General features: G+C 39.6%; 1 protein-coding gene and 1 pseudogene across 3 annotated transcripts in view; both read left to right on the plus strand.

Moving 5' to 3' along the window:
* The first annotated feature begins 234 nt into the window (after positions 1-234).
* LOC123943132 lies at positions 235-11671 on the plus strand (annotated as a pseudogene).
* Positions 11672-11742: 71 nt separating this feature from the next.
* Positions 11743-25724, plus strand: part of RNF19A (ring finger protein 19A, RBR E3 ubiquitin protein ligase) — a 54708-nt gene continuing 40726 nt past the window's right edge. The window contains exons 1-2 of one of the 3 annotated variants that reach the window (XM_046009722.1): positions 11743-12023; positions 20567-20842. The gene's annotated coding sequence lies outside the window, so the exon portion shown is untranslated. Of the gene's footprint in view, positions 12024-18774; positions 18981-20566; positions 20843-25724 lie in introns of those variants that run through there. The other 2 variants (XM_046009730.1, XM_046009711.1) reach the window with 2 other exon arrangements.

The raw sequence follows: 25724 nt of genomic DNA on the forward strand, positions 1-25724 counted from the left end.
TATTTCACTTAGCATAATCCACCCTAGTTCCATCCACGTATCATTGCAAATGGCAAGATTTCATTCTTTTGGATGACCAAGGAATATCCCATTGTATATAAATGCCACATCTTCTTTATCCATTCAGTTGTCAATGGACATCAGTCACCTGGTATGTTAATCGAATGAACAAAAAAAGGAGGAGAGAAGAAAGAAAATCAAAGACATGATTTATGTGTCGTGTCTGTTAAAATTATGAGCTATTCTAGTCCTTTCTGGGGTGGCCAGGAGAGCAGAGAGAAAGCCCTGAAGGTCTGGGTCACACTTCAAGAGTACAAGGTGGTGGGGAGCTGCCTGCCCACCCCGAATGCCGCACTCTGCCCCTCTACTGGGTGCGAATCTTTGCACCTAATCATGTGGTCACCGACTTGTGCTTCCGGCACTTTTCATCTCAGCTGAAGAAGATGAAGTCTTCAGGGGAAATTGTTGACTGTGGACAGGTGTTGGAGAAATCTCCCTTGTGGATAAAGAATGTTGGCATCCAGCTGTGTGTTGTGACTCCCACAGGGGCTCCCACAACACTGGCCAGGAGCTGATCACGGCAGGCACTGTCACCCTTTGCTGTGAGTTGTGGGCACTGGCACCACTCTATCCAGATCACAAAGATGAAGGAGACTGCAGCCAGCAAGTGCCGCCGACTGGCCATCAGGTAGTTCCAGGACTCCAAGATCAAGATCCTGCTGCTTCGCTGGGTCCTGCATGGCCAGCACAAGCCACGCTTCACCACCAAGAGGCCCAACACTTTCTTTTGGATGCAGAGCGTCCCTATCCCCAGGTCGGCCCAAATAAACCCCTTGGGAAAACCAGGGTACTTAGAAAAAAATAAAATAAAATAAAATATTTTTTTAATTATAAGCTATCCTAATTTTTCTTTGTGCATCAAAGTGTATAAACATTTGGATATGCATGTATAATACTCACAGATTCACCATCATAAACATCTGCAGATATTTCTGCAGTATTGGGGTTGATAACAAAGACTGGATAGTTATGTTCTAACTTCTGTGCTATAGGATTGAGCCAAGATCTGGTAAATACCGGGCTTGGGGACCCAGCAGACAGGCTAGAGATTTGGAGCTGCTGAGGGCAGAACAGTAGAACCAAATTCCTGGGTACAGGCATCTTGTCCAGAGGGTAGTTACTGAAAGGAAAGGGCATAGAGATGACACGGTTTGACCAGAATCAGAGGCCATGGAACTGGTCAGGTCAAACAGGGACAGATTAGCAGATGCTATATAGGAAGTCAGAATCGAGAATGACTGTGTGTTTTTCTTCTTTGGAAGACCCAAAAATCAAACCCTTTGCTAAGACTCTTTAGTTTGAAGTTTTCTGTCTTTGATAGCAAACATACTTTCTTTTTTAGGATTTTCAATTTAAAAGATGAAGCTTTTGAGTTAATTTTCTTATCACCACTTACTGAAATGTCATTTTATAAGGTTCTTTTTAATTCATTTGTTTTAAAATTTTTATGACATTATGAAAGTACATATATTCATATATTCTGTTTCTCAGGCTGGAAATTCTTCACTTGTGAAAAATCAGTGCAAAGGTATATTAGAAGCCAAATTAAAACAGTGCTCATTGTTAGATCAGAGTGAGATGGGAGTGGGCTTTGGAAGGAGAAGAGAAGGAAAGGAACTTCCTCTCTCCTCCAGACTTTCTACATAAGTCTTCCAAATGTAGTATTTCAGGAGAATCCGTTGTCCATTTTAAAGGAAAAACAAACTCTATACTTTCTTTCCCATGGGGTCTAGAAATCAGTAAAATACTAAGGTGGAAACAAAAGAAATACCTCTTGGTGATTGACCATCTACTTGAGTCACCCGTCCTTGAATTTGATGGTGCTGCAGATTTGTACTTCTGAAAATAGAATGTCTCAAGTATTATTGCTAAGTCCTCGAATGCTTGCTCCCAAATTATTTCTCGTCTATTCAACACTGAAACGCAGAGATCATTTAAAAGAGCTCCTATGGGGGGGCCTGGGTGGCTCAGTGGGTTACTCTGCCTTCGGCTCAGGTCATGATCCCAGGGTCCTGGGATCGAGCCTCGCATTGGGGTCTCTGCTCATCAGAGAGCCTGCTTCCTCCTCTCTCTCTCTCTGCCTGCCTCTCTGCCTACTTGTAATCTCTGTCTGTCAAATAAATAAATAAAATCTTAAAAAAAAAAAAAAGAGCTCCTATGATGTACGGAACCAGCATTGTACAAAATCTGGATCGGGCACCCTCCTCTTCTTGGTAAAAATAAATTGTAATATAATTTTAGCATGTGGGAATCTTTATTTGAACAAAACCATCTCATAATGACAGCACTGTAGTAATTATTCAGTTTTCCCTTCATGTCCTTTTGATATATTGTTTAAAAGTTTTGATTTTATCACAGGATATAAAACCCCTCGAAACAAATTGAAATTGAATACATATCACTAACCTTGAGACTTCAGATGTTTTTCTCCCTAAGACTTCAGATATTTTTCTCCCTTACTTACTTATTCAACTATTTTAAAATCTTACTCTCTTTGATCACTGATAGGAATGTTGGCTTGGCACAGTTATTTTAGCTCCAAAGTTGTGATGGTTTTTTTGGTTTTTGTTTGTTTGCTTGTTTTAAAACTCCCAAATATGAATTTTAGCAAGGTAACAAATTCTTCCCTCAAGCTGATGTATTCAAGGTACTACATGTCAGCTCTTGTCCACCTTTTTACATCACACAGACTTATAATTAGTCATTTTGGATTCTGACCACATTTACCAGGAAATAACTGTTTAAATGTGTCTTCTAACACATTTCTGATGGGATTTCCCCTGGCAAAGGTAGATGGGATTTTTAAAACTGGAACCATACTAGACACAGAATTGTTTTTTTGGTGACTGCTGATGAGTTTCCTGGCTAGCACACATGGAACTAAAGTGACAGTACCGTTGAACAGAATGGATGGCAAAAAAAGGGCGGTGGGGGGCAAGGGGGGGGAGGATGGCACCTGCAAAACAGGCTGTCCACTGCCAGCAGGGGTTAATTTGTGTTTAGTTGCCTTTCCTACTATTTTCTCTCTACTTAAACGTTTTGTATCTTCTTACTGCTTCAGTGCTAGACTCTGCCAAAAATATTAAACACAATTTGAAACACTTAAATACTACTGAATCCAATATCCACTCATCTTAAAATAACACTATGGATAATAGCTCATTTTTACTGAGCTATTACTAAGTGCCATGTGCTAAATACTTTTATATTACTTCATCTAATTTTTGCAGAAACTCTAAAGAGTTACTTTCAGGGGCACCTGGGTGGCTCAGTGGATTAAAGCCTCTGCCTTCGGCTCAGGTCATGATCCCAGGGGCTCTCTGCTCAGCAGGGAGCTGCTTCCTTTCCTCTCTCCCTGGCTGCCTCTCTGCCTACTTGTGATCTCTGTCTGTCAAATAAATAAATAAAATCTTTTAAAAAAAAGTTACTTTCATTATCTTCATTTTTATAAAGATGAGGAAACAGGCATATAGGGACCTTGATTTATGAACATTCATCTTCTTGTATTAATAATTTTAGACTTTTTACTGGAATAGCTCTGAGAATCCAAATACACACATGTATTTTTTTTCACCCACTGAATATTAACACTTACAGGTATAATCGGAATAAAGGACAGTCGTAAGACAGGTTCTAGTATCTTTTAAGTTTTAAGAGTGTCTTCAGTAATTCTGCTTCTAGGTATATACTCCAGAGAAATTCTCCCATATGTGCAAAAAGACATGTATAAGAAAACTCATTTATACGGAAGTTTAAATATATAAACTAGATTTCCATGTATCGACATGGGTAGATCTCGAAATAATGTTCACTAGGAAAAAAGAAGGGAGGCTGCTGTAGAATGACACGTTTGATACAATATCATTTATGTAAGAATGTTATGTAGTAAAAACTGTGTTTAGAACATAAAACAATAGAATATGTTATTGGGGAATATGCACTTAATATCATAAGAGGGTGTGAACCAGAAGGGTAAAACTTTTAGGATAGCAGTTACTTGGGGAGGAGAGAAATGGCATTGGCGTGGGGGGAAGTCCAAAGGAGGTTTCAACTCTATAATGTTTCATTTCTTTTGCTTAAAAAAATACTACAAGTAAGAAAAATGTTAATATTTGTTCTTTCAGGTGCTACATGGGTTTGTTACCCCAGTCTCTGAACGCTTGTATTTTAAGAAAGATTAATGGGTCTATTCACACTGAAAAGGGGCAGAAATCACTATATTCAGTATAAGCTCCATAAATTTGGTGTGCAAATGTTTTGAAGCAGATTTAACTAGATGCCCAATTTACCCATTAAATAACATAGAATATCTGGCATTGAGTCTTGTAAATTCAGTACATTCTCCAAAATAAACTAGTTGTAAAATGTATTTCTCAGTAATTTAATTTAAGTGAATTTCTTTATGTGGTTTTATGTTATCTACAAACCACAGGTAGCCAGGCTCTCCCTCCCCCGACTCCTGCAGTATTATCAAGGCCAACAGTAAAAAGAATGGTCTGGAGACTGTTACAGGCCACATACTTCTGGCCAAAGACTCCTTTTCATGGGTCATCATTATTATCTGGACTGCACATTCTCAAATCTGATTCCCTGACCTGTCCCCCTCCTCTCCCTTTCTTGGTGTCAACAGTACAGGATTTCATTATGAAGGTAAACACTCCTGCACGCTATCTAATTAGGCTATGCAGTTTCTGTAGCGAGTGTTCCTCATTGCATTATTTGGTATAAGGTTCAGGGTCATATCTAAAAATATTGCAGCTTGAAAACTAATCTAATCTTTTGTTCATTTCCTTTTGTTTGAATCTTTCCACTTTCTAGATAATGAGGTAGTTGAAGAATGCTAAATCCAGCGTTACTTAAGATGCTATTCATTTTGTTAATACTACATTTCGAAGTGAGGAAATAATTCGTTTCGTACATTTTAAAATAATCCCTCTCAGCTATGTAACTAACAATCAGAACCAGTTTGTTTGTGGGCCTGTGTTCAGACACATTTTGCTTATACCTGCCTTGTTTCAAAAAGGATGAGATGAGTTACAGATACTTACAACATAGCACCAGAGAAATAAATCTGAAAGTAAAGAAATGGAAATAATCATTCTTGACTTAAGTAAAGTACATCTTGTTCAGTCTTACATACAGGCCAGAAGGAGGCCACATGATACAGCTCTAAACTTCCTCATACCAAGAGAAATACTGTCAGTTCCACAATTAGGTATCCAGAAGACAAAACAAATTGGGATAATAAACAAGGGGAAAAGGGAAACACAACTATACCAGGTGCTAAAATCAAAGAAAAATATTTTCCAGATACAGTCAGAGAGAATAAATATAGCAACAATCTTTATGGACCTTTCTTATAAATCCCTTATTTACTTATTACATCAAAGTAAATTCATTAAGGAAATCTGAGAGGAAGGAGTCATGGCATGAGACTGGAGACTAGGAGGATAGGTAGGGGGTGGGCTAGACACAATCCAAGGGCTAAAGGGCTGCAACTCTTGGTTTTGACATGAGGCTCATTACCAGACTGATGATTTAATGTGTCTAACCCCGCACCCTTGGAGAGTGAAAGGGGTACCATCAATATTTAACCCTCCACAACAGGTATGAGCCAGGATTTTTCTGAGCAAACTGGGACATATGGTCATTAAGTCCTTGCTCATCACCCACTGACATCCTGCTTCCAGGGCAACCCACCACTGTGGACCTAGTCAGCCAAAGTCACCCTGTCCAATAAGCTGGTTAAGTCTAACCAGCTCTAGTTTTAGGGGGCTCTGGGGATTTCTAGCGCAGGTGACCAACTCAGGGTAGGTTACCTCCTGAAACAAATAGGAAATGTAATTAAGGAAGACTGGAATAAGTGAAGGGTAATGGTGACCTGAGGACCCAGTCTCCACCAAGAGAAGGTTAAAGGAGATATCACTTCTGATAATGGGTGGGAGGGAAAATGAACTAGAGTGTAGGTAACTGGATGGGTCCCATGAAGAGGAATGAGATACCCTCCCTCCAAAAGAGCCCGATGAGAGATCCTGTGGAAGAAAACTGCTTGAAGTTGGGATATTATAACGGCTGGAGCACTTAAGCTGTAGTTCTTAAACGTGTAATATGAATTACCCGGAGAGTTTGATTAAAATTAGATTCCAGGACCCCAGCCTCACAGATGATGGTTCTGGAAATGGAACCCAAGAATCTATTCTAAGAGGTGCTCCAGGTGATGCTGGCAATGATGGTTCTAGCCTATTTTGAGAAATACCACTCTGAAGGTTGATTAATAGCCCTATGGGGAGTCTAATCTTCCCACAAGAAAGAGTACCTTGGGCTGACTTGGAGGAGGATATGGTGCCATTTCCGCTGTGGAAGGTGGTGAGTGAGACATGGAGCAGGGAGGAGAGATGGATCCCAGCAACTCTGCTTTCAGCCACCTGAAGGATTTTTCCACTGAGGAGCCTAGATTTCTCAGTTTGGCAGGGAAAAGTCCTTTCCTCTCCAGATCCCCTATATGGTCCTAATAATCAACAGCACTATCTGAAAAGAGATGCAGATGACCCCATTTTAAAAATCCTAGCTGGATTAACTCCCACTCTAGCCAGCTTCCCTTCATGTAGTAATAACCGCTGATATTTACTGATGGTTTACTACATGGCAAGCTTGAGAGCTGTATCTGCTTTTATTCATTGAGTCCTGAGAACAACCCAGTGGGGTAGGTACGATTTTTCCTTCCTATTTTATGACGGGTTATGTTGAGGAGGGCCACTGTGTCCACGAGGCACTGTACACAGTGTGGTCTATGTCCTTGATACCCCTTCTGGTCACATAGGGCAAAATCCTCATGCCTTACACACTGGGCCCAACACTGTGGGGCACAGGAGACCTCAATAATTTTCCCAAGGTCCCACAGCTAGAACCCAAGCTCTGAGAACTCATACATGAGAAAAATGAGGGGCTTGTATAAGAAGAAATGTCTATGACCCTGCCAGGTAGGGAAATGAACCAACTTGAGATCAGTACACTTATTCACACAGTGACAGGTCAAGGTGAAAATCAGGAAGTGGCACATTCCAGTGAATCAATTGTGACAACTGAAAATCTTCCAAGTCTTCCTGGATGAGGTCCCAAGATTGCCTCCCCAAGCCATGTTAAATGATGGAGGAGAATAAAGCCCCCAAGCTCCCATTTCCACTTGCATTTTTTTTCCCCAGTGAAACAACCTCTAGGCCAAGCTTCTTGCCTCCGATGTCCTGTCTTACAACATATTGTTTCTATGACCCTTTTGGCCTTTGCATTAGAATGTTTTTCTATGAGTCTGTTTCCCTGTCAAGTTTACAAGCTTCTTGAAGGCAAGAACAATGCTTTACCACATTTGCCTCTCTCAATGCCCAAGGAAGACCCCTTTGCTCTCTCCCTTATGTATTAGGCTTTAAGCTAGCCACTTTCAAAATCTAGTGGGAAAGACCTACGAACAATAATGATGCACTTTACATAGAAAATTTTGGAGGTATGCACAGAGAAGATGGGTTTAACCTAGCTCTCAAGGATCAGCAAAGGTCATTAGATTGAGCCAGGCAGAGAAGGGGAGAGGGAATTCTAGGCAGAGGAAGCAGCATATACAAAGAAAAGTAAATGCTCATTTGTAAGAGAGAGGGAGGAGAGAAAGGGAAAAAGAAAAAATGATTTGCAGTATTGTAAGTAGTTTAATGCGGCTGAAAATTTCACTTTGCGACACAGTGGAGGGGGCTTATGGTTGGGGTAGAGAAAGAGTATGAACTGTAGAACCAGACTACCTTGCCTGTGTGGTCCAAATCCCAGCTCTATCACTTACCAGCTATTTAACTTTGGGCAAATTACTTACCCTCTCAAGCCTTGGATCCTAATTTGTTAATGGGATAAAAATAGTACCGATCTTGGGGTGCCTGGGTGACTCAGTCAGTTAAGCATCTGCCTTCGGCTCAGGTCATGATCCCAGGGTCCTGGCTCCCTGCTCAGCAGGGAGTCTGCTTCTCACTCTCCCACTCCCCCAGTTTGTGCGTGCTCTCTCTCTCACTCTCTCTCTCTATCTGTCAAATAACTAGGTGATCTTTAAAAAAAAATAGTGCCTATCTTTTGGGACTCTTACGGTAATTAAATGGCTTAATACTTATAAAGCACTTAGAACAGTGCCTGCCAGGTAACATGTATTCAGTAAAGAGTAGCTGCATTTTTAGTCCATTTCCTGCCTTTACTCTATTCCAAGCAAGTCTTACCAATTCTGCCTCCAACACAAATACCAAAACCATTCTTTTCTGTCTCTGCCTTATTCCAAGGAACTATGATTTCTTTCCTGTATTCTTGAAGTAGCCTCAAAACTGATCTCCTTCTTCCACTCTTGTTCTGCCACAATCTGATCCCCAGAGCAACCAGAGTGATCCTTTCCAGAGATAAATAAGGTGTCACGCCACTTAAAAATCTGTTGTGTCTAGCCACACATCATACCAACCATTTAGAATTCTCTTTATCATTAATCTCAGAATGTATTAAATAATCTGGCTTCCTCATACCTCTGTAACCCCATGTGGTATATTCCCTCTTACTCACTATGCTTCAGCCTCTAGCTACCTTGAACTTGGGAAGTTTGTCTTGCAAGGACCTTTGCACCTGCTGTTCCTCTACCTTCCCCACCCCTTGTTTGCCTCCTTCTTGTCTTGCAGAACCCAGCTCAAGTGTCAGAGGAGGCAGACTTTAGTTTGAGACTTTTAGTTTGAGGTAGACTTTAGTTTGAGACCTTAGTTTAAACTAAAGTAATGGCCTCCTGGTTTCTGTATGTCATGAAGGTAAATTTACTTCATTTGTTGTTTTTTTCTGCCTTTTCCAACTGTTCCATCCCACTCCCCCAGACCATAAGCTCTATGAGACCAGATACAAGGGCTGTCTTTTTCATTGTTGTATTCCCAGTTTCTGGGAAACTGTAACCCCTCCCTCCTCACACACACATACACACATACACACACAGGCACTCAATTAATATTTATTGAATTGATTCTGAATGAATTAGAAGAGAGTAGGAAAAAAGAAAGGAGAATGCTGCCAAAAATCAAGGTACCTGGGGCCACTTATGCTCTTCCAGTAATCTGGTGAGAAATGATGAGGCTCTAGCAGTGGTTTTCAACCATGGTTATGCATTGGAATCACCTGGAGAGGGTTTTTTTGGGTTTTTTTTTGTTTTGTTGTTGTTGTTGTTGTTTGTTTGTGTTTGTTTTAAATCTTGAATCCTTAGAGATTCTGACTTAATTGATGGAGGCAGCCCGGGCATCAGGATTTTTTTCAAAGCTCCTCAGGGGATCCTGATGTGCAAAGTGGGAATCACTGCCCTAAAGGCAGGAGGAGGATATAGAAGAGAGAGTACAGGGATATTTAAGAGAACTTAAGGTTGATTATGAATTGGAAGTGACTGAACCAGGGGTACTTGGAAAGAATCCTAGATTTCTGGCTTGGGCCTGGGTGAATGAGAGACACAAGTTTTGAGGAAAAGAGAAGTTGTGTCTTTGGCAGGCTGAGTTTGATGTACCTGTGAGAATTCAAGTGGAGATGTTCGACAGATATTTGTTGTTGTTGTTTTTAATAGATCTATGTTGCCTCAGTGAAGAGTAGGAAATCCCTCTAGTTTTCAAGAAGACAGCAGGAAAAGGAATCTCTGGAAAAGATGACAATTGTACAGAGTACAAGACCCGTTTCTACTTCGCATAGCCTCTTTCCTCAAAACCTCCTTCCAAGCCAATGGCCCATCTGTTCTGCAATGTTCAGCATGTTGAAATATTCTTAAGGATTATATTATATATGAGCATGTTCCATAAATCCATTTAACTTATACTATTTTTGTACTATTTGTACAAAGTACCTCATTTATTAAATTGTAAGCAACTTTCAAGTAGGATTTAAAGGAGTGCATAACAGCTTTAAAATTTCCAATAAATGAAAATAAACATACCCATAATGATTTCCTTTAAGATTTGTGGTTAAAAGATGAATGGATAAAGAAGATGTATACACACACACACACACACACACACACACAATGGAATACTATGCAGCCATCAAAAGAAATGACATCTTACCATTTGCAACGACGTGGATGGAACTAGAGGGTATCATGCTTAGTGAAATAAGTCAATCGGAGAAAGACAACTATCATATGATCTCCCTGATATGAGGAAGTGGAGATGCAACATGGAGGATTGGGAGGGTAGGAGAAGAATAAATGAAACAAGATGGGATTGGGAGGGAGACAAACCATAAGTGACTCTTAATCTCACAAAACAAACTGTGAGTTGCTGGGGGAAGGGGGGTTGGGAGAGAGAGGTGGGGTTATGGACATTGGGGAGGGTATGTGCTATGGTGAGTGCTGTGAAGTGTGTAAACCTGGCGATTCACAGGCCTGTACCCCTGGGGATAAAAATACATTATATGTTTATTTAAAAAATAAAAAAATAATTACATTTCTCCTAAAAAAAAATTGATTTGTGGTTAAAAAAAACAAAAAAGCAAAAAACAAAACAAAAACAAAAACAAAAATCTTGGACCTAAACTGCTTAGCTTGTTTAGTTTTCTAATTGGTAAACATTTACTGGGTTACCAAAGATACCAAGTACTATCGGGAAGACCATGGCTCCTTGGTTTGTTTCTAATTTAAATTAGACAGACGCTCTAAAACGAGGATTGATAGGATGTTATATTTAGTTAAGTAACAGATGGCAAATGGACATTCTGTCCAGCATCCATCACATTCCGTTTCTCAGTATTCCAGGGAAGAGTGACTCTAAATCTTGAAATCAACTATGAAGGAATTGACCCGGTCTGCACTGAATGTTTATTCCACTAAAAAAAACTGATACTAAACCAGACGCAGGTTAAAAAATTCAAAGGGGAGGTATGACTGGCTTAAAGGATAAGAGGGACTGCAACACACAAAGCTGGATTCAAGTAATTCAGAATGTATCAGTAAGTACTAGAGTATGAATTCTGAATACTTAAGCAACTTTGTGAAATGAGGAGATGCGGGGGAAGAGAAGAGGTGAGGGGCAGATAGTCTCTGCACGCTCACACAGGGTGTTAAACGGTGGTTACGTGCTGCTGCTAGCAGCCCCTGCGGGAGAATGAGGTCTCTTAAAACTCAGGACGAAAGGGTGGGAGCGCCGTCACCCTCGGGGAAGACATATCCACGCGGAGAGGAGAAGACACTCGCAGCAACATCCCGGCTTTGCCCTCCCCGGGGTTGCCAACCTAACAGGTGAACCGTGAGAACACAAAGAAACGAGTCATAAATGGTGTGCGGGATGCCAAGAGCCAGGGTCCTCAAGTCCAGCATCTACCACCACGTCCGGAGCAGCTCCGGCCACCCCACCCACCCTCGGAAGCGACACCTGCTCCACAGCCCCGCCCGCTCGGGGCGAAGTGCTGCTTGCCGAGGGTCAGAAAGGGCGGCTGACTTGACCGCGTAAGGGACGAGCGGGGCGCTGTCCTCCCAAACACCCGGTCGCAGGCGGGGCACACCAACACCCGCCAGGCCGAACGTGCGCGAGCGAACGACAGCGTCCCAGAGCCTCCCGCGGCGGACCCGCTGGGCGTGACGCCATGACGCACGGCACGCGGGCGGCGCGCCGGGGCGGGGCAGGGCGGGGCGGGGCGGGCCGGGGGCGGGAGGAAGGAGTGGGAGGAGGAGGCGGAGACAGCGGGGGCTGAAGGAGGGGGAGAATGGCAGTTGGGGCGCTGGTTCCCGGGAACAGCCGTCAAGACAGAACTGCGGAGGAGGAGTTCGGGAAAGCGGCGGTCGGGACCCCTCCTCTGCGTTCCCCCCGCCCCAGCTGAGAGGCGTCTCGGCGGGTCTGAGGAGCCCTCCTCCGTACTTCCTTCGGCTTCTGCCGCCACCGCCGAGAGATGGGCCTCCTCACCCGCACTCCGGCACCCGCCGCCGCTCTGAGGAGTTGAAGGTACGGTCGGCGCGGGTGGAGGTTGCGCCTGGGTGCGGGAGGACAGGGGCGGCTCCCGTTTCCGACTCGAGGCGCTCGGGCACGGCCGCTGCCCTCGCGCCCCTCCCCGGGACGGAAATGGATTCAGAAATCCCACGGGAAAGGCGCCCCCTCTCGGGCCGGGCCCCGGGGTAGGGGCCGGAGCGGGGGCCGGTCCTGGTTCTGGGGGTCAGGCCGCTGGCTGGTTCCGCGTCCTCAGCCCGGACCTGGCGCTGGCGCCCCCTGGGCCGCGCAGGCTGAGCCGGAGCGTGGGATCCTCCCTGAGCTCTCTCCTCCCGGCCGGGGCAGTCTGTGGAGTCGGCGGCCAACCCAGCAGTGTTGTGACGGGCCGAGGCGGCGCTCCCCGGCAGCACTTCCCGGGCCGCCGAAGCAGCCGACACCGAGGGCGGCCGCCGCGGGGAGGCGGCGGGGGTGGAGCGCATTCCTGATGGGTGAAATCGGCTCTAACGGGACCGATTCCCGGGCCTCGCTGCGAATTCAGACCTGGGGCGACAGCCCCCAACCCCTGCTGCAGGAGACTCTGGGGAATGGGTGGCATGCACCCGGGAAGATTCTTCGGGGAGAACTGCCATCCCCTTCAAAAGCAGAAATTAAACAGACGAAAAATGGTGTTGCTTTAGGGTTAAAGGGTGCGTTAATAGGGGTCTACCCAGGATTGTCTCTGTTGCTAAACCTTCAGGGTGTTCCTAGCCTTCACCCAGGAAGAAACGCCACGATTTTTAATTTCGTTTTCCCTGTCCTTTGGGTTTCCCTCTCTCGTTGGTCTTTCTCCCCATTGCCATTAATGGGAAAAAGAAAAAGAAGTTTAGGGTTCATTAGCCCCGCGACGAGGGCAATAAATAAAAAAGGGGAGAGAGGGGCGTCAAGGCTATATATGGGAGAAAAAAAGGTCTTAATTTTTTCCCATTGGTCCTTAAAGGTGGAAATACGCGAACGATGCTTTATTCTGGTTAATGTTTACTATTCACAACGTTGCAGAATGTTCTGTTGGGTTTACGTTGGAAAAGACAATGTTTCCATGCTGCTATTTTCAAACCCAGGTGTTGACTAGAAATGCTAATTTTAAATGTTAGTAAACAGTGGAGGCGTAAAGCAATCTTTCCCCATGGTTGCCTTAAAATGTTTGTGATCTTTTCTTTCCGTTCTACTTTTTTTTTCTTTTTGTAAGAACATGGCTGTCTTATTCATTTTTTATTATTTTAACCTAGATTCCTTGACTCTTGGTTACACGAAGTATGACGGTATGCCTTGTTTTCATTTTCAGTTTTGCCATTAACCATCTTAATAGGCAGTTTTCCACGTCTGTTTATAATTCAAGCTATTACCGTATTTGCCTTTTTATGCTTCCTTAACACCCAGCTGACTGAACTGAATTAAAATGTAAATACTTCTGTGTCGAAAATGGCGATGATCTATTGTTAACTCTTATTTTCAAATGTTCTTTTCTTGCTATTTGGAATTCCATGGTAAAGATTTGGAGCTAAGTCTTGGGACTTAATTACATTATGCAACAACAACAAAAAGCCCTTTTTCTTTGTTTAATATTCTTTTTTATTATATACAATATAGCAAGTTTAAATTTCATGCCTCTATGGAAACTACTTTAATGTCACCACAAGGTGTCTTTCTGAGGGGGAAAAATTACACTTTGCAACTAATGTTAAAATATTTTTTTCAGTATTGTTCACTTCCAGGAGGAGTCCAGTAAGATTAACTTTTTTTAAAGTGCCATGTGTTTTAAGAGTTGAAACACAACCCAAGTCTCCATATAGTGGCTACTTAAAATATTGTTTCATTTTGGGGAGGGCCTCAGTTGATCATTAGCTTAAAGAACAGTCCATTTTACTATCTAACCAGTGTTGAAATTTCTTTTTAAAATTTTCATGGCGATTTGTAGAACTTGGGGTGCCTTTTTACTTGACTAAATGAAACCATATTTTTTTCCTACCTAATGTATGGAAGGTACTAGATTAGTATCTGTTTTTAAAGATACCTCAGCATCTTAGTGGAAAATAAATGCATTTCATAAATTTGAAGTAGGGAAGGTCATAAAGTAATATTTTTGCAGTTGTGAATGTAAGACCCTTGGAGTCCCCAATCTTTAGTATCAGATTGAAAGATACTATTTGTTCTCATAGGGTTATTAGAATTAAATATAGGTAATTTGAAGCAAACTTCTTTAGCACGTGAAAGACTCTCTTGTATATTATAGCAGGTTCTGATTTTAACCTTAAACACTTAATTTAGGTTTATCACAGAAATGCTTTGGTTTGTAATCATCTCCCACCCTCCCAGCTTTGTTTTGCTTTGCTTTTTTAATCTGAAGGGCACTGAGGATTGAAAAATGTGGTTTTCTGAATTTATCAAGGAGGGAGAGGGGAGGACAAATACTTGAGATAACATGTTCAAAGACCCTGGTCTAGTGCTAGGCTCACAGAGTAAGGGGGGGAGCGGATAAATTTTGTTACATTTACATCTGAATTGTCTCCTTATATTCTCTCTCCAGGTTATAAAGGAAATTTTAGGGAATTGTTATTTGTTTTCCTGATGCTACTAACGAATTGACAATCGATTGTCAAATGCAGACTGGTTTTGCAGTAAGCTTTATGCCCTTTTGTTTGAGGCCCATATGAAAAATAGACCATTTTGGGTTGAAGACCAAAGAAAGTTGAATTTGTCAACTTATATTTAATTGCATTGTATTTGGCATATTAGCACTAGTAGTTTAATGATTGAAAGGACCCATGATCCTATATGAAGTACTTTCATTTAAAGATTTTGGTTTGACTCCTTTTAAGCAAAATGCTAATTTTATTATTTTTGGAAAATACTTCTATTTTCCTTAGGCATTTTTTTTCCAATGAGTAATTATTTTCTTTAGCTTTAAAAAAAAAAATGTCAATAGTTTTTTCGTTTGCTTGTAGAAGATACGTAACATTGAAACAACTATGTATGTAACCACACCTGCACAGCAATATATGGAGGGATAATATTCCTTTGCTCACCACATCTGTATTTCAGATGGTGGTAGACTTCAACCAAAAAAGGCAGTGAAATCACTTTGGGTGTTTGAAACTTGGGTACTTCATTTGTTTCTCAATAGCTATCATATGTCAGTAATACTTTCTCTATTAAAGTGGGAAAAATTACTGCCTTTTGATAAAGTAGTTTTGTTTTTATTGCTTTCTTTGTAGCTGTCAATAAAACTTGAGCATTTAGTTTATTGGTAATAGTTGTTTTTTTTTTTTAAGATTTTATTTATTTATTTGACAGAGAGAAATCACAAGAGAGGCAGGCAGAGAGAGAGGAAGGGAAGCAGGCTCTCCACTGAGCAGAGAGCCCTATGTGGGACTTGATCCCAGGACGCTGAGATCATGACCTGAGCTGAAGGCAGCAGCTTAACCCACTGAGCTACCCAGGCGCTCTATTGGTAATAGTTTCTTGAAAGCAATGCCATTAGCCTTAAAAACATACATATTCTTGACCTATTGATGTTACCTAGTATTTTATTTTGAAAATCATTTGCTAGAGAAATACCACTAGTTAATTCGTTTTAGAAGTCCTATCTGGAAAAGTTTTCTTATGTGAAAGCCTCAGTGGGACAAAACTAATGACTTGTTTTTTTAGCTCTCAAGTAAATTTGTGCTTTTAATTATGAAGTAAAATCCTACAGAAATCACTCAAGTTTTAAGCCCAAAAGAAACTTCAGATCTGTCTTGGGTCCAAAAAACAGGAGTTGGCTCCCTAAAATTATGTACACTTTACATTTTCAACCTCTTTCCTTCTTTGTAGACCCCTGAAAGTATAAATAACACTGCTGTAATATGAATAGCAGGCAGGTTGCCAGTTGAAGAGACAGTCTGGGAGAGGTGAGCCATAAAGAGGGAGCAAACTAGTTAGAGGGAGGCATCAAGAAACTGGAAGAAGCTATTGGAATGTGATAGTATTAGGCTTCCAGATAAACATTATATAGCATGTATCACAAAAATAGACAGCCATTAGCGTGAGTCTTTATGCTTTATATGCTGTCATTTCTAAGTCAAGTATTGGCATTTACTCCCCCATATGGTAAAGTATTCTAAAATTAAATTATCTTTATGCATTATCACAAATGTGATAATATATGGGAAATGTACATTAGAAGTGTAGCAGATAATTTAAACTAGACCATTCTCTTTGTTCACTGTTAAGGTCTCAGTATTTAGCATAAAGCTTGACAATAATAGATGTTGAATAAATATGTATGTACTAACTGAATATGTGTACTGTAAGGTATCTGTTTCATAACTTTCTCTACAGCAAGGCTGTCATTATTAATAAATTCTATTGTGAGTCATAAGTAATTTAAGATTTTTCTGTTAGCTAAATTAAAAGTAAAAAGCAGATGAAACTAATTTTCGTAATATATTTTATTTAACCCAGTGTATCCAAATATTACCATTTCAACATATATTGAGTGACTTTACATTCTTTAATTCAAACTAAGTTTTTGATCCAGTACATATTTATACTGAACAGCATACATCTAGGGGCATTTTGCATGAAATGGTTTGTTCCTTTCCACAGAAATTCTATTAAATTAGATTCATTAGATATTTAACTATAGACTCCTAGGAAACGTCAACCTAAAGACCAGTTTGAAAAATCACTAATCAGGAGACAGAGGGCATCTCTTAAATTAATCACAGATACAAAGAGTGAAATGACAAGGTTACAAACCTGGAATTGCTCTAGTTATGTTCAGGTGCATCTACTCGAATACTCATTTACTTTTTTCTTGGAATGCGGCACCAACTTTATTTGGCTGTGGAACATATCCTAGGGACACTAGTGTTCTAATTTAACCTCTCCATTTTGTAAGTGAGAGAACTATAGTGTAGAGCTACTCAGTCCAATGTATCATCACTAGCCACATGAGGCTATTTAAGTTTAAATTAGTTAACATTTTAAAAAATTTAAATTTCAGTTCCTCAGTTGTACCAGTCATGTCTCAGATACTCTATAGCTATATGCGGCTACTGGCTACCATATTGGACAGTGCAGGTCTAGAATATTTCTGTCATTTCAGAAGTGCTGTTGCATTGTGCTGGTCTAAAGAGCTAATGTGGTAGAGCCAAAGTTTCAGACCACTTTCTCTTCTCTTCCCAGACTGAAATTTCATTAATCACCTGGTTTCTGAATGATCACATTAGTCTTTTTGTTTACAAATCTTCATTTGCTTCTCACAGATAAATTTCAAATTTTCATAGCATTCAAAACCTTCCGCAATCTAACCTTATTCTCTCACCGTTCTTGGGGTGGGGGAACCCAACATTGAAGCCAGTTGATCTGTTTGGTAAATATGTTAATAAAACATCCATAGTTTCACCCCCATGACTTTTCATAGGCCTTTTTCTCTGCCTGGAATACCCTTTTCCATCTTCCCTACTTATCTAAGGTCCTGCTTTTTCAAGGCCTGACTCCTATCTTATCTCCACAAATCATTCCAGGTTGGTGATTCTAAGTTAACTACTAAAAATTTTTTTCAGATATTATTAACAGGTTCCAGACATGAATGGGAACATATCTTTTGAGGACCACCAACCTACTATGTGGTGCCACAAGTTTTTGCTAAGGACATCAGTAAAGTATATTATGTTTATGTAAAAAGCCAAAGGATAGTCATCCGTAATAAAAATTTTAAGTTGTTTTTTTTTAATGGTATTGCTTGCCATAAGGAGACATCTATTTGATTTGGCTATGTGTAAATGCTTACCAGGTAACCTGATTTGGATGAAAGAATTAGTCCTTGTGCTATACATAATCTATCTTGTGATGATAGGCTTTTCTAAATGGTTGTTTTATTTCCCCCTTTCACATCCACTAATCTGTCCCTAACCCTCTTTCTGAAGGACTTTATTTCACTATTTTAAGAATGCCTATTTAAGAAGTGTTGGTTATTCATATGAACAAAAACTGTAGGATAGATTAGTTTAGGCAGTATTTATGTAGATCAGAGATTTAAAATCTGGTGCTGCAGTGTACCTACTTACCTTTCCAGATTCTTCCTATTACAGAAGCATCTTGTATTGATTTATTTATTGTAACTGATTCCAGTGTGGGCGGTAACAGGACCTTCATATGCAGTAGTCTCATGGGAACTTCTTTCTTTTGTTTTTATACTTAGATTTGCTATGACAAGTTACCAATGGGAAAAAAAAAAATCTCTTGTCTGAGTAGTTCAGGGTGTTTCAAAAATATACTTTAATACTAATCCAGTGAAATAGATGATAGCACATTTTCCCTTATTTGATAGGGGAAAAGAGTGAAGCACAGTCATTCTGGGAAAGTTGTAAAGCCAAGAAAAAAAAGGCTTATATCCTGACTTTCAGTTCAACTTAGTAATTCCGGATCAGTGACATACATGCTTCTGTATTTGGTCTCAGAAGAAGACTGCCAAAAAGGCAAAGATTATACTCATTCCACTGAATTTACAAAAGAGTATACTAACATTTTAGAGAATTTGGAGATTTTTTAAAACAAAATTATCTCAGAAAAATCTTAATTATCCACTTTTAACTCTAAAGTATGCTGTATATTAAAACTATCCATTTGTAATTTGAATTTTAGTCTTATTTTTTTAAAGATTTTATTTATTTATTAGAGAATGAGAGTGAGTGAGCATGAGGAGGAAGGTCAGAAGGAGAAGCAGACCCTCTGCTCAGCAGGAAGCCTGATGCAGGACTCCATCCGGGGACTCAAAGATTATGACCTGAGCTGAAGGCAGTCGCTCAACCAACTGAGCCAGCCAGATGCCTTGAATTTTAGTCTTTTAGAATTAAGGGACCTTTGACATCATCTGGTTCAGTCATTTCAACTTGTAAATAAGGAAACTGAAATTCAAAAAAGTACATAGACGTGGCTAAGATTTCAGACCAGGTTAGTATTACCCTTCTGTTATTCTGTAGCAATAAATATTTTAACCAGTTCAAAAAAATTTTGGCAACTAGGTATCTTTTTTAAAACCTATTTAAAAACCTTTTAATGTCTCTAGGCATTCCATCACGTGTGGCATTTTGAATGTTTCTGAATACTCTGTCATGCCCAGGATTTTGCATTATGCTTTTCTATTTCCCTGTTGGTTTGCCCTTCTGAACAAAGAGGGCCTGACATTAGGCAACCAAAATGTTTTTAATCTTTCTCTCCTTGGAAAAATGGAATGAATAACACTTTTTGCTTTCTGTAGCAGCTTACTTTTTGTAATAGATTAAATAGTATTTTTAATGAGTATTATTAAAACCACAGAGTACCATTCTGTTCTACATCCCAATCAAGAATAGGCTTCAGTGGGTGAATGTGGCAGGTATATGTTTGTAAAGCTGTTTAAGAACTGTCTCTTTGGAGAGGGTTATGGAATATGGGAATAGTATGCTCTGAACTTTTTTTTTTTTCTGTGAAATTGTAGGAACTATTTAAAGGACAGAGCTCAAAAGAGTATATTTGAATCATTCTTAAAAACTTGCTGGAAACTGATACTTGCCTATGCTAATGATCTGTTTGAATTACCCCCACCTCATACATTTATAAGTAGTTGAATCAAAATTTCTAATCCATTTTTAATATTGGAAAGACCATGGGACGCCTGGGTGGCTCAGTCAGTTAAGTGTCTGCCTTTGGCTCAGGTCATGATCTTAGTCCTAGGATAGACTCCCGCATTGGGTTCCCTGCGTGGGCTACTTGCTCAACAGGGAATGTGCTTCTCCAGCTGCCTGGTGGGCTTGTGCGCGTGCGTACTTGCTCTCTCTCTCTGACAAAATCTTTAAAATATATATTAGAAAGACCACTTGAGGTAGGTTTGTAGCTGTATAAACATAAGACTCAAAACATTTATATTTACCTTAGAGAAATTAATGTACTATAATGATGTATTCCAAACTTCCAGATGACTAATTTTTCTGATCACATTAGAAAAGCCCTCTCAGAGCCAACAATTTGTTTATTACTAACCTTAAATATGATAATCTTTCCAACAGTTTTATCCAGTATGTGGTTTAGTTACATTTGTGCCATCTTTTTAGATATTTTTAATAGTTTGGCTAGTATTTGTAAAGTAGTAATATATGCCATACCCTATCCTGTATTCTTTGTATACTTTATTTCACTTAATCCTAATAATAATCTGGTGGGCTGTAGGTATTATTATTATTACTCCTATTTTATAGTTGAAAAAACTGTATTAGTAACTGAATTCAGTGTCATATAGCATAGTAAGTGTCAGAGGCTGAGCTTGAACCCAGACTTGTGAGTCCAAAGTCCATGCCTTAGTTTCTGGATAAAAAGTTTTTATCATTACCCCACATATGTATAGTATTTAAAAATCCCTGACCCCTCAACCCCCCAGGCTACTCTAAAATTTTTACCTCATTTTATTTCCCCCCACTAAGGTAGGTTAAGATAATTGTATCTGAAACAGAGAACCCCAAAATCTCATGGTGGAGCACAATAAAAGTTTATTTCTCACACAGAGAACCATGTGGATGACTCCAGTATCCACATTCCTTCCGTCTTATGACTCAGTTGCCTCTGTGGCCTCGTTGGAGTCACCACTAGGATTACTACATTCAACAAGCCAGTGATGGAAGAGTGAGAGCTCAAAGGATGTGTGAAAGGATGATTTAGGGACCAGTCCTGGAAGGAGCATACATCATTGCATTGGTCAGGACTAGATCCATGGCTGCATGTAGCAGCAAGTGGAATGGAAAATGTGGTCCTCCTGTGTGCTTGGGAGAAAAATGAAACAGGTGAGTACATAACCTCATTACTGCTACAGTTGTGTATTCCCTGTTTTACAGATGGTACAGAGAGGTGGTTACTGAACCAAAGCCACAAAACCACTTGGTAGCAATAAATAGAATCCAGGTTTCCTTAGAGCTGCATTTAATATGCTCATGTTTCTGAGGAGACATTCAAATAATTGAAAGACATTTAGGTTGCATTTCTAGCACCATTGCTGATTCTTTCTTATTGGATAGCAAATATTTTACCTCTGTGTCCATTACATTTTAAATAGAGATATTGTCATTGATTTACTTTACGAGGAATGATGAAAACATTTTCCAATGGTAATTGGAATGGCAATTAAAATTGCCATTTTAAGTGAAGAAGACATAGTAGCATTATAATATCTTTTTATACATATTAATAATCAGTTGTCCTTTCAGTTTACAATATTAATTAGCCTTTATTGTATAATTTTATATAAAACATGGGATAGATTATTCTAGGCCATACCTCATGATTATTCTTCCATTATGATCCTGAGACATTTGTTTTAGGGATGAGAGTTGTTTTTTAACCTTCCCCAAAACTTTTTTTTTTTTAACGTTCTAAGATTCATTGTTTATGTACCACACCCAGTGCTCCATGCATTACGTGCTCTCAATACCCAGCTCATTCAGCCCCCCACCTCCTTCCCCTCCAAAACCCTGTGTGTTTTTCAGTGTTTACAGTCTCTCACGGTTTGTCTCCCCCTCCAGTTTACCCCAACTCACTTCTCCTCTCCTTCCAGTGTCCTCTGTTATTCCTTATGCTCCACAAGTAAGTGAAACCAGATGATAATAGACTCTCTGCTTGACTTATGTCACTCAGCATAATCTCCTCCAGTCCCATTCATATTGATGCAAAAGTTGGTTATTCCTCCTTTCCGATGCCTGAGTAATATTCCATTGTGTTTATGGACCACATCTTCTTTATCCACTCTTCTGTTGCAGGGCATCTTGGCTCTTTCCACAGTTTGGCTATTGTGATCATTGCTGCTGTGAACACTGGGGTCATATGACCCTTCTTTTCACTACATCTGTATCTTTGGGATAAATACCCAGTAGTGCAATTGCCGGGTCATAGGGTAGTTCTATTTTTAATTTCTTAAGGAATCTCCACGCTGTTTTCCAAAGTGACTGCACCAACTTGCATTCCTACCAACAGTGTAAGAGGGTTCCCCTTTCTCCACATCTTCTCCAATACTTGTTTACTGTCTTGTTGATTTTGGCCATTCTAACTGGTGTAAGGTGGTATCTCAACATGGTCTTGATTTGAAGCTCCCTGATGGCTAATGATGATGAACATTTTTTCATGTGTTTGTTAACCATTTGTGTGTCTTCTTTAGAGAAGTGTCTGTTCATGTCTTCCGCCCATCTTTTGAGGTGATTATCTGTTTTGTGTGCATTGCATTGAATTTGAGGAGTTCTTTGTAGATCCTGGATATCAGCCCTTTGTCTGTAGTGTCATTTGTGATTATCTTCTCCCATTCCGTGGGTTGCCTCTTTGTTTTGTTGGCTGTTTCCTTTGCTGTGCAGAAGCTTTTAATCTTGATGAAGTCCCAAAAGTTCATTTTCGCTTTTGTTTCCTTTGCCTTTGGAGACATGTCTTGAAAGAAGTTGCTGTTAACCTTCTCCAAAACTTAACTCTTTCGGAAAGAACTGCAGCCTCAAACCTTAATGGGATACAAGTGCATTATAACTGAGTTAACAATTAGTATAGGTAAGAATATCATTCTGATACAAATTACTGAGAGCAGAAAATTTTACAGAAACTGATGTTAACATCTACTGGCAAATTAAATTCCAACATCTCAGCAGTAGCTGTTAACCTTTTGTTTAGACTCCTTGGAGAATCTCTTGAAAGCTATGGATTCTGTCCTTTGAATGTACAGTTATGCACTGTGTAGTATACCATTTTAGAGATTTCATGGATTTTTTTGAAGCTTATCCATGTATTAGCTGTTATTTTTAAGCATTTTTATCCTTCTCCAAAAAAATGTATTGTGGTGCCTATTACATTCTTACTTTAACACGTAGTATAAAGAGATGTTTAATAATTCAGAGTTTTTATAAGAGTGTGCCTCAATATTATTTGGGCAGCAAGAATTAGGCCCAGAACCTGCACTGCTGCAATAGCTGAGTTTGGCAGCTATATTGGGGGATAGATTTCTTAGAGGAAAATATGGCATTTTCAAATTTGATGGTGGCAAAATGAATGCTATAACTTAAAAAAAAAAACTTTAGACATTTAAATAATCTTTTCGAGTAACAGCAAACTTTGTTATAATAAACTTTAGTGGTTTATCTTTGTTTAGAGAAAGCCATATATGAAAATCCAAGAAAATTAAATGCCTCAGACTTCTCTTAATGAGATGGTTCAGATTTACAAAAGCACTGTTTACTTTGGGCCAAAATCAGCTTATGTTTGGACACATTGTTTTTAATACATCACTTCCAGTTGTGGTTTGATCAAAAGATGGCTTATGATAATTCTGGTTTTTTGTTTTTGTTTTTGTTTTTTAATTCTGGTTTCTGGTAGTCAAGTTACTACATTAAATTGTACCTAGCCATATTTAAATTTGATAGGTTGTAATTTGCAGCTCTCCCTGTAGGAGATAGTATGGAAAAGTAGATACTTCTTTTCTCACTGCCTTAGGAGTCTTTATTTAACACTAGAGGAAGGGTAAAACCAAAGATATTAGTAAGGTTTTGAAGATTTCCCCCACTATTTATTTACCAGTATTGGTTCCTGAAATTATGCACAGTGACCTAAATGAATGTTCTCTATACTATGTTGTATGGTCAAATGACCAGTGATTCCTTTTTGTGTAACTTAAATTATCAGCTACTTATGGTATCAGAAAATCATTGTTACAATGAAAAGCAGAGTTGCTGTCAGGGTATAGTTTTTTAAAAGAAAGCTTTAAAATGGATTTTGATAAGTATTTGATAAGTAAATGGATTTTGTTGAGTATTTATTTAGATTATGGGACTACCATGTATGTCCAAATGTAAAATCAATTTTTCTTTCAAAATTATGCATATGAAAAAAGGGCATCACTTCATTATAACGTAGGTCCTTGCAAAATCACCCATATTATTGTTTGGGGAAGACATAGTCGGAAATGTCTTTGTTCAGTTTTTTAGATGCACTGGAATGAAAATTCCACAGAACAGAGGCCTTGCCTATTTCTATCTTGGTATTGTATATCTACCACCTAGGAGAATGTCTGGCACACAATAGACATTGGACATATTTATTGAAAGACTAAATGAATTAATACTTACACAGGTTACTTACAGTAAAAAGTCAAAAAGTTTAATAAATTCAGGTATTCCTAGAAGCCATTGCAGTTGCAAGTATTAAAATGGAAGAACACCTTTTAAAGATCAGTTTTTAAAAGCTGTACAGTAAATTTATATTTTAGAGATAATGTATACTTAATGTTAGGCTAAGATTTCTTATGACAGCATCATATACAGGTTGAACAATACTGTATCTCAGAACCTAGTTGAAGATATACTTTGGAAAACGCCAGATGTTTTTTTTAAAAAAATTTATACAGCTTTACTCTTGTCCAAAAGACCGTGCAGCACAGGGCAGCTGGAAATCAGGCAGAAAGAGTCTTACTGGTTTAAGGTGTCAAGGAATGACATTTGAGAGTGCCAGAATTGCTGGAAATTGACGAATTCCAGAAAGGAGGGAGTTATAGTAGGATAGTCTTAAAGTCTATGAATAACCCCTCCCAACCCCAAGACTTAAGTGACCCCTGAATTGTGAATGGAAGATACTGCTGAGCTCAATGGAAAACAACAGCTGTAAGACTGAAAGTGCTGACTAGAGATATTGCAGCTATCCTTAGCAGGGGAGACAGAATTTGGTTTTTGATTCCCACCAAATTAAAGGGCCTTGGTAAACATGTTCTTAAGTCCCATTCTAAAAAAGTGTAAACCAAGCATCCACAAGGCAACTTGATTAGCTATTGATTTAACTGCCAGGTATAATACAAATCCTCATTCTTCAGGAGATCATAAGAGACTCCTAAAGTCTCTACAACATATCCTTCACAATATCCAGTTTATAATATACAGTTACTAGAATCAGGAAAATGTGACTTTATGCCAACATCATCTACCCCAAATGGTAGCAAACACTAATATTAGCAGGATTAGCAGACTTTAAAAAGCAACTATAGTATTTTCAATGACTTAAAGGGAGAAGCATGATAATGACTGAACAGATGGGTAATGTCAGTAGAGAGGTGGAAACTATAAAAAGGAATAGACATTCTAGAACTAAAAAGTCCAATATCTGAGATGAAAATTTCACTGAATGGATTTAACAACAGATTGGGGATGCCAGAGGTAGAATTGGTGAACTTGAAGATAAGTAAAAATTTGTCAATCTAAAGAATGCAGAAACATTACAAAAAATGAACAGAGCCTCGATGGCCAATGGGACAGTATTAAACTGTCTAGCATATGAATGGCAGAAGGAGAGATGAAACAGGATAAAGGGGTACCTGGGCTCAGTGGGATAAGCCTCTGCCTTCGGCTCAGGTCATGATCCCAGGGTCCTGGGATCTAGCTCCGCATTGGGCTCCCTGCTCTGCACGGAGCCTGCTTCACCTTCCCCCTCTGCTTGCCTCTCTGCCTACTTGTGATCTCTCTCTCGCTCTTGCTCTGCCAAATAAATAAAAATAAAAAACTTCAAAAAAATACTTGAAGAAGTAGTTGCCATCACTTATTCAGATTAAAATCAATTTCAAATCCAAGAAGTTAAGTGAATCCCAAGCAGCATAAACACAGGGAAAACCACATCTAGGCACATCTTAAACTACTGAATATCACAGGTTGAAAGAAA

This window comes from Meles meles, chromosome 1 (genome assembly GCF_922984935.1).
Source record: "Meles meles chromosome 1, mMelMel3.1 paternal haplotype, whole genome shotgun sequence".
In the NCBI taxonomy this organism is placed as follows: Eukaryota; Metazoa; Chordata; class Mammalia; order Carnivora; family Mustelidae; genus Meles; species Meles meles.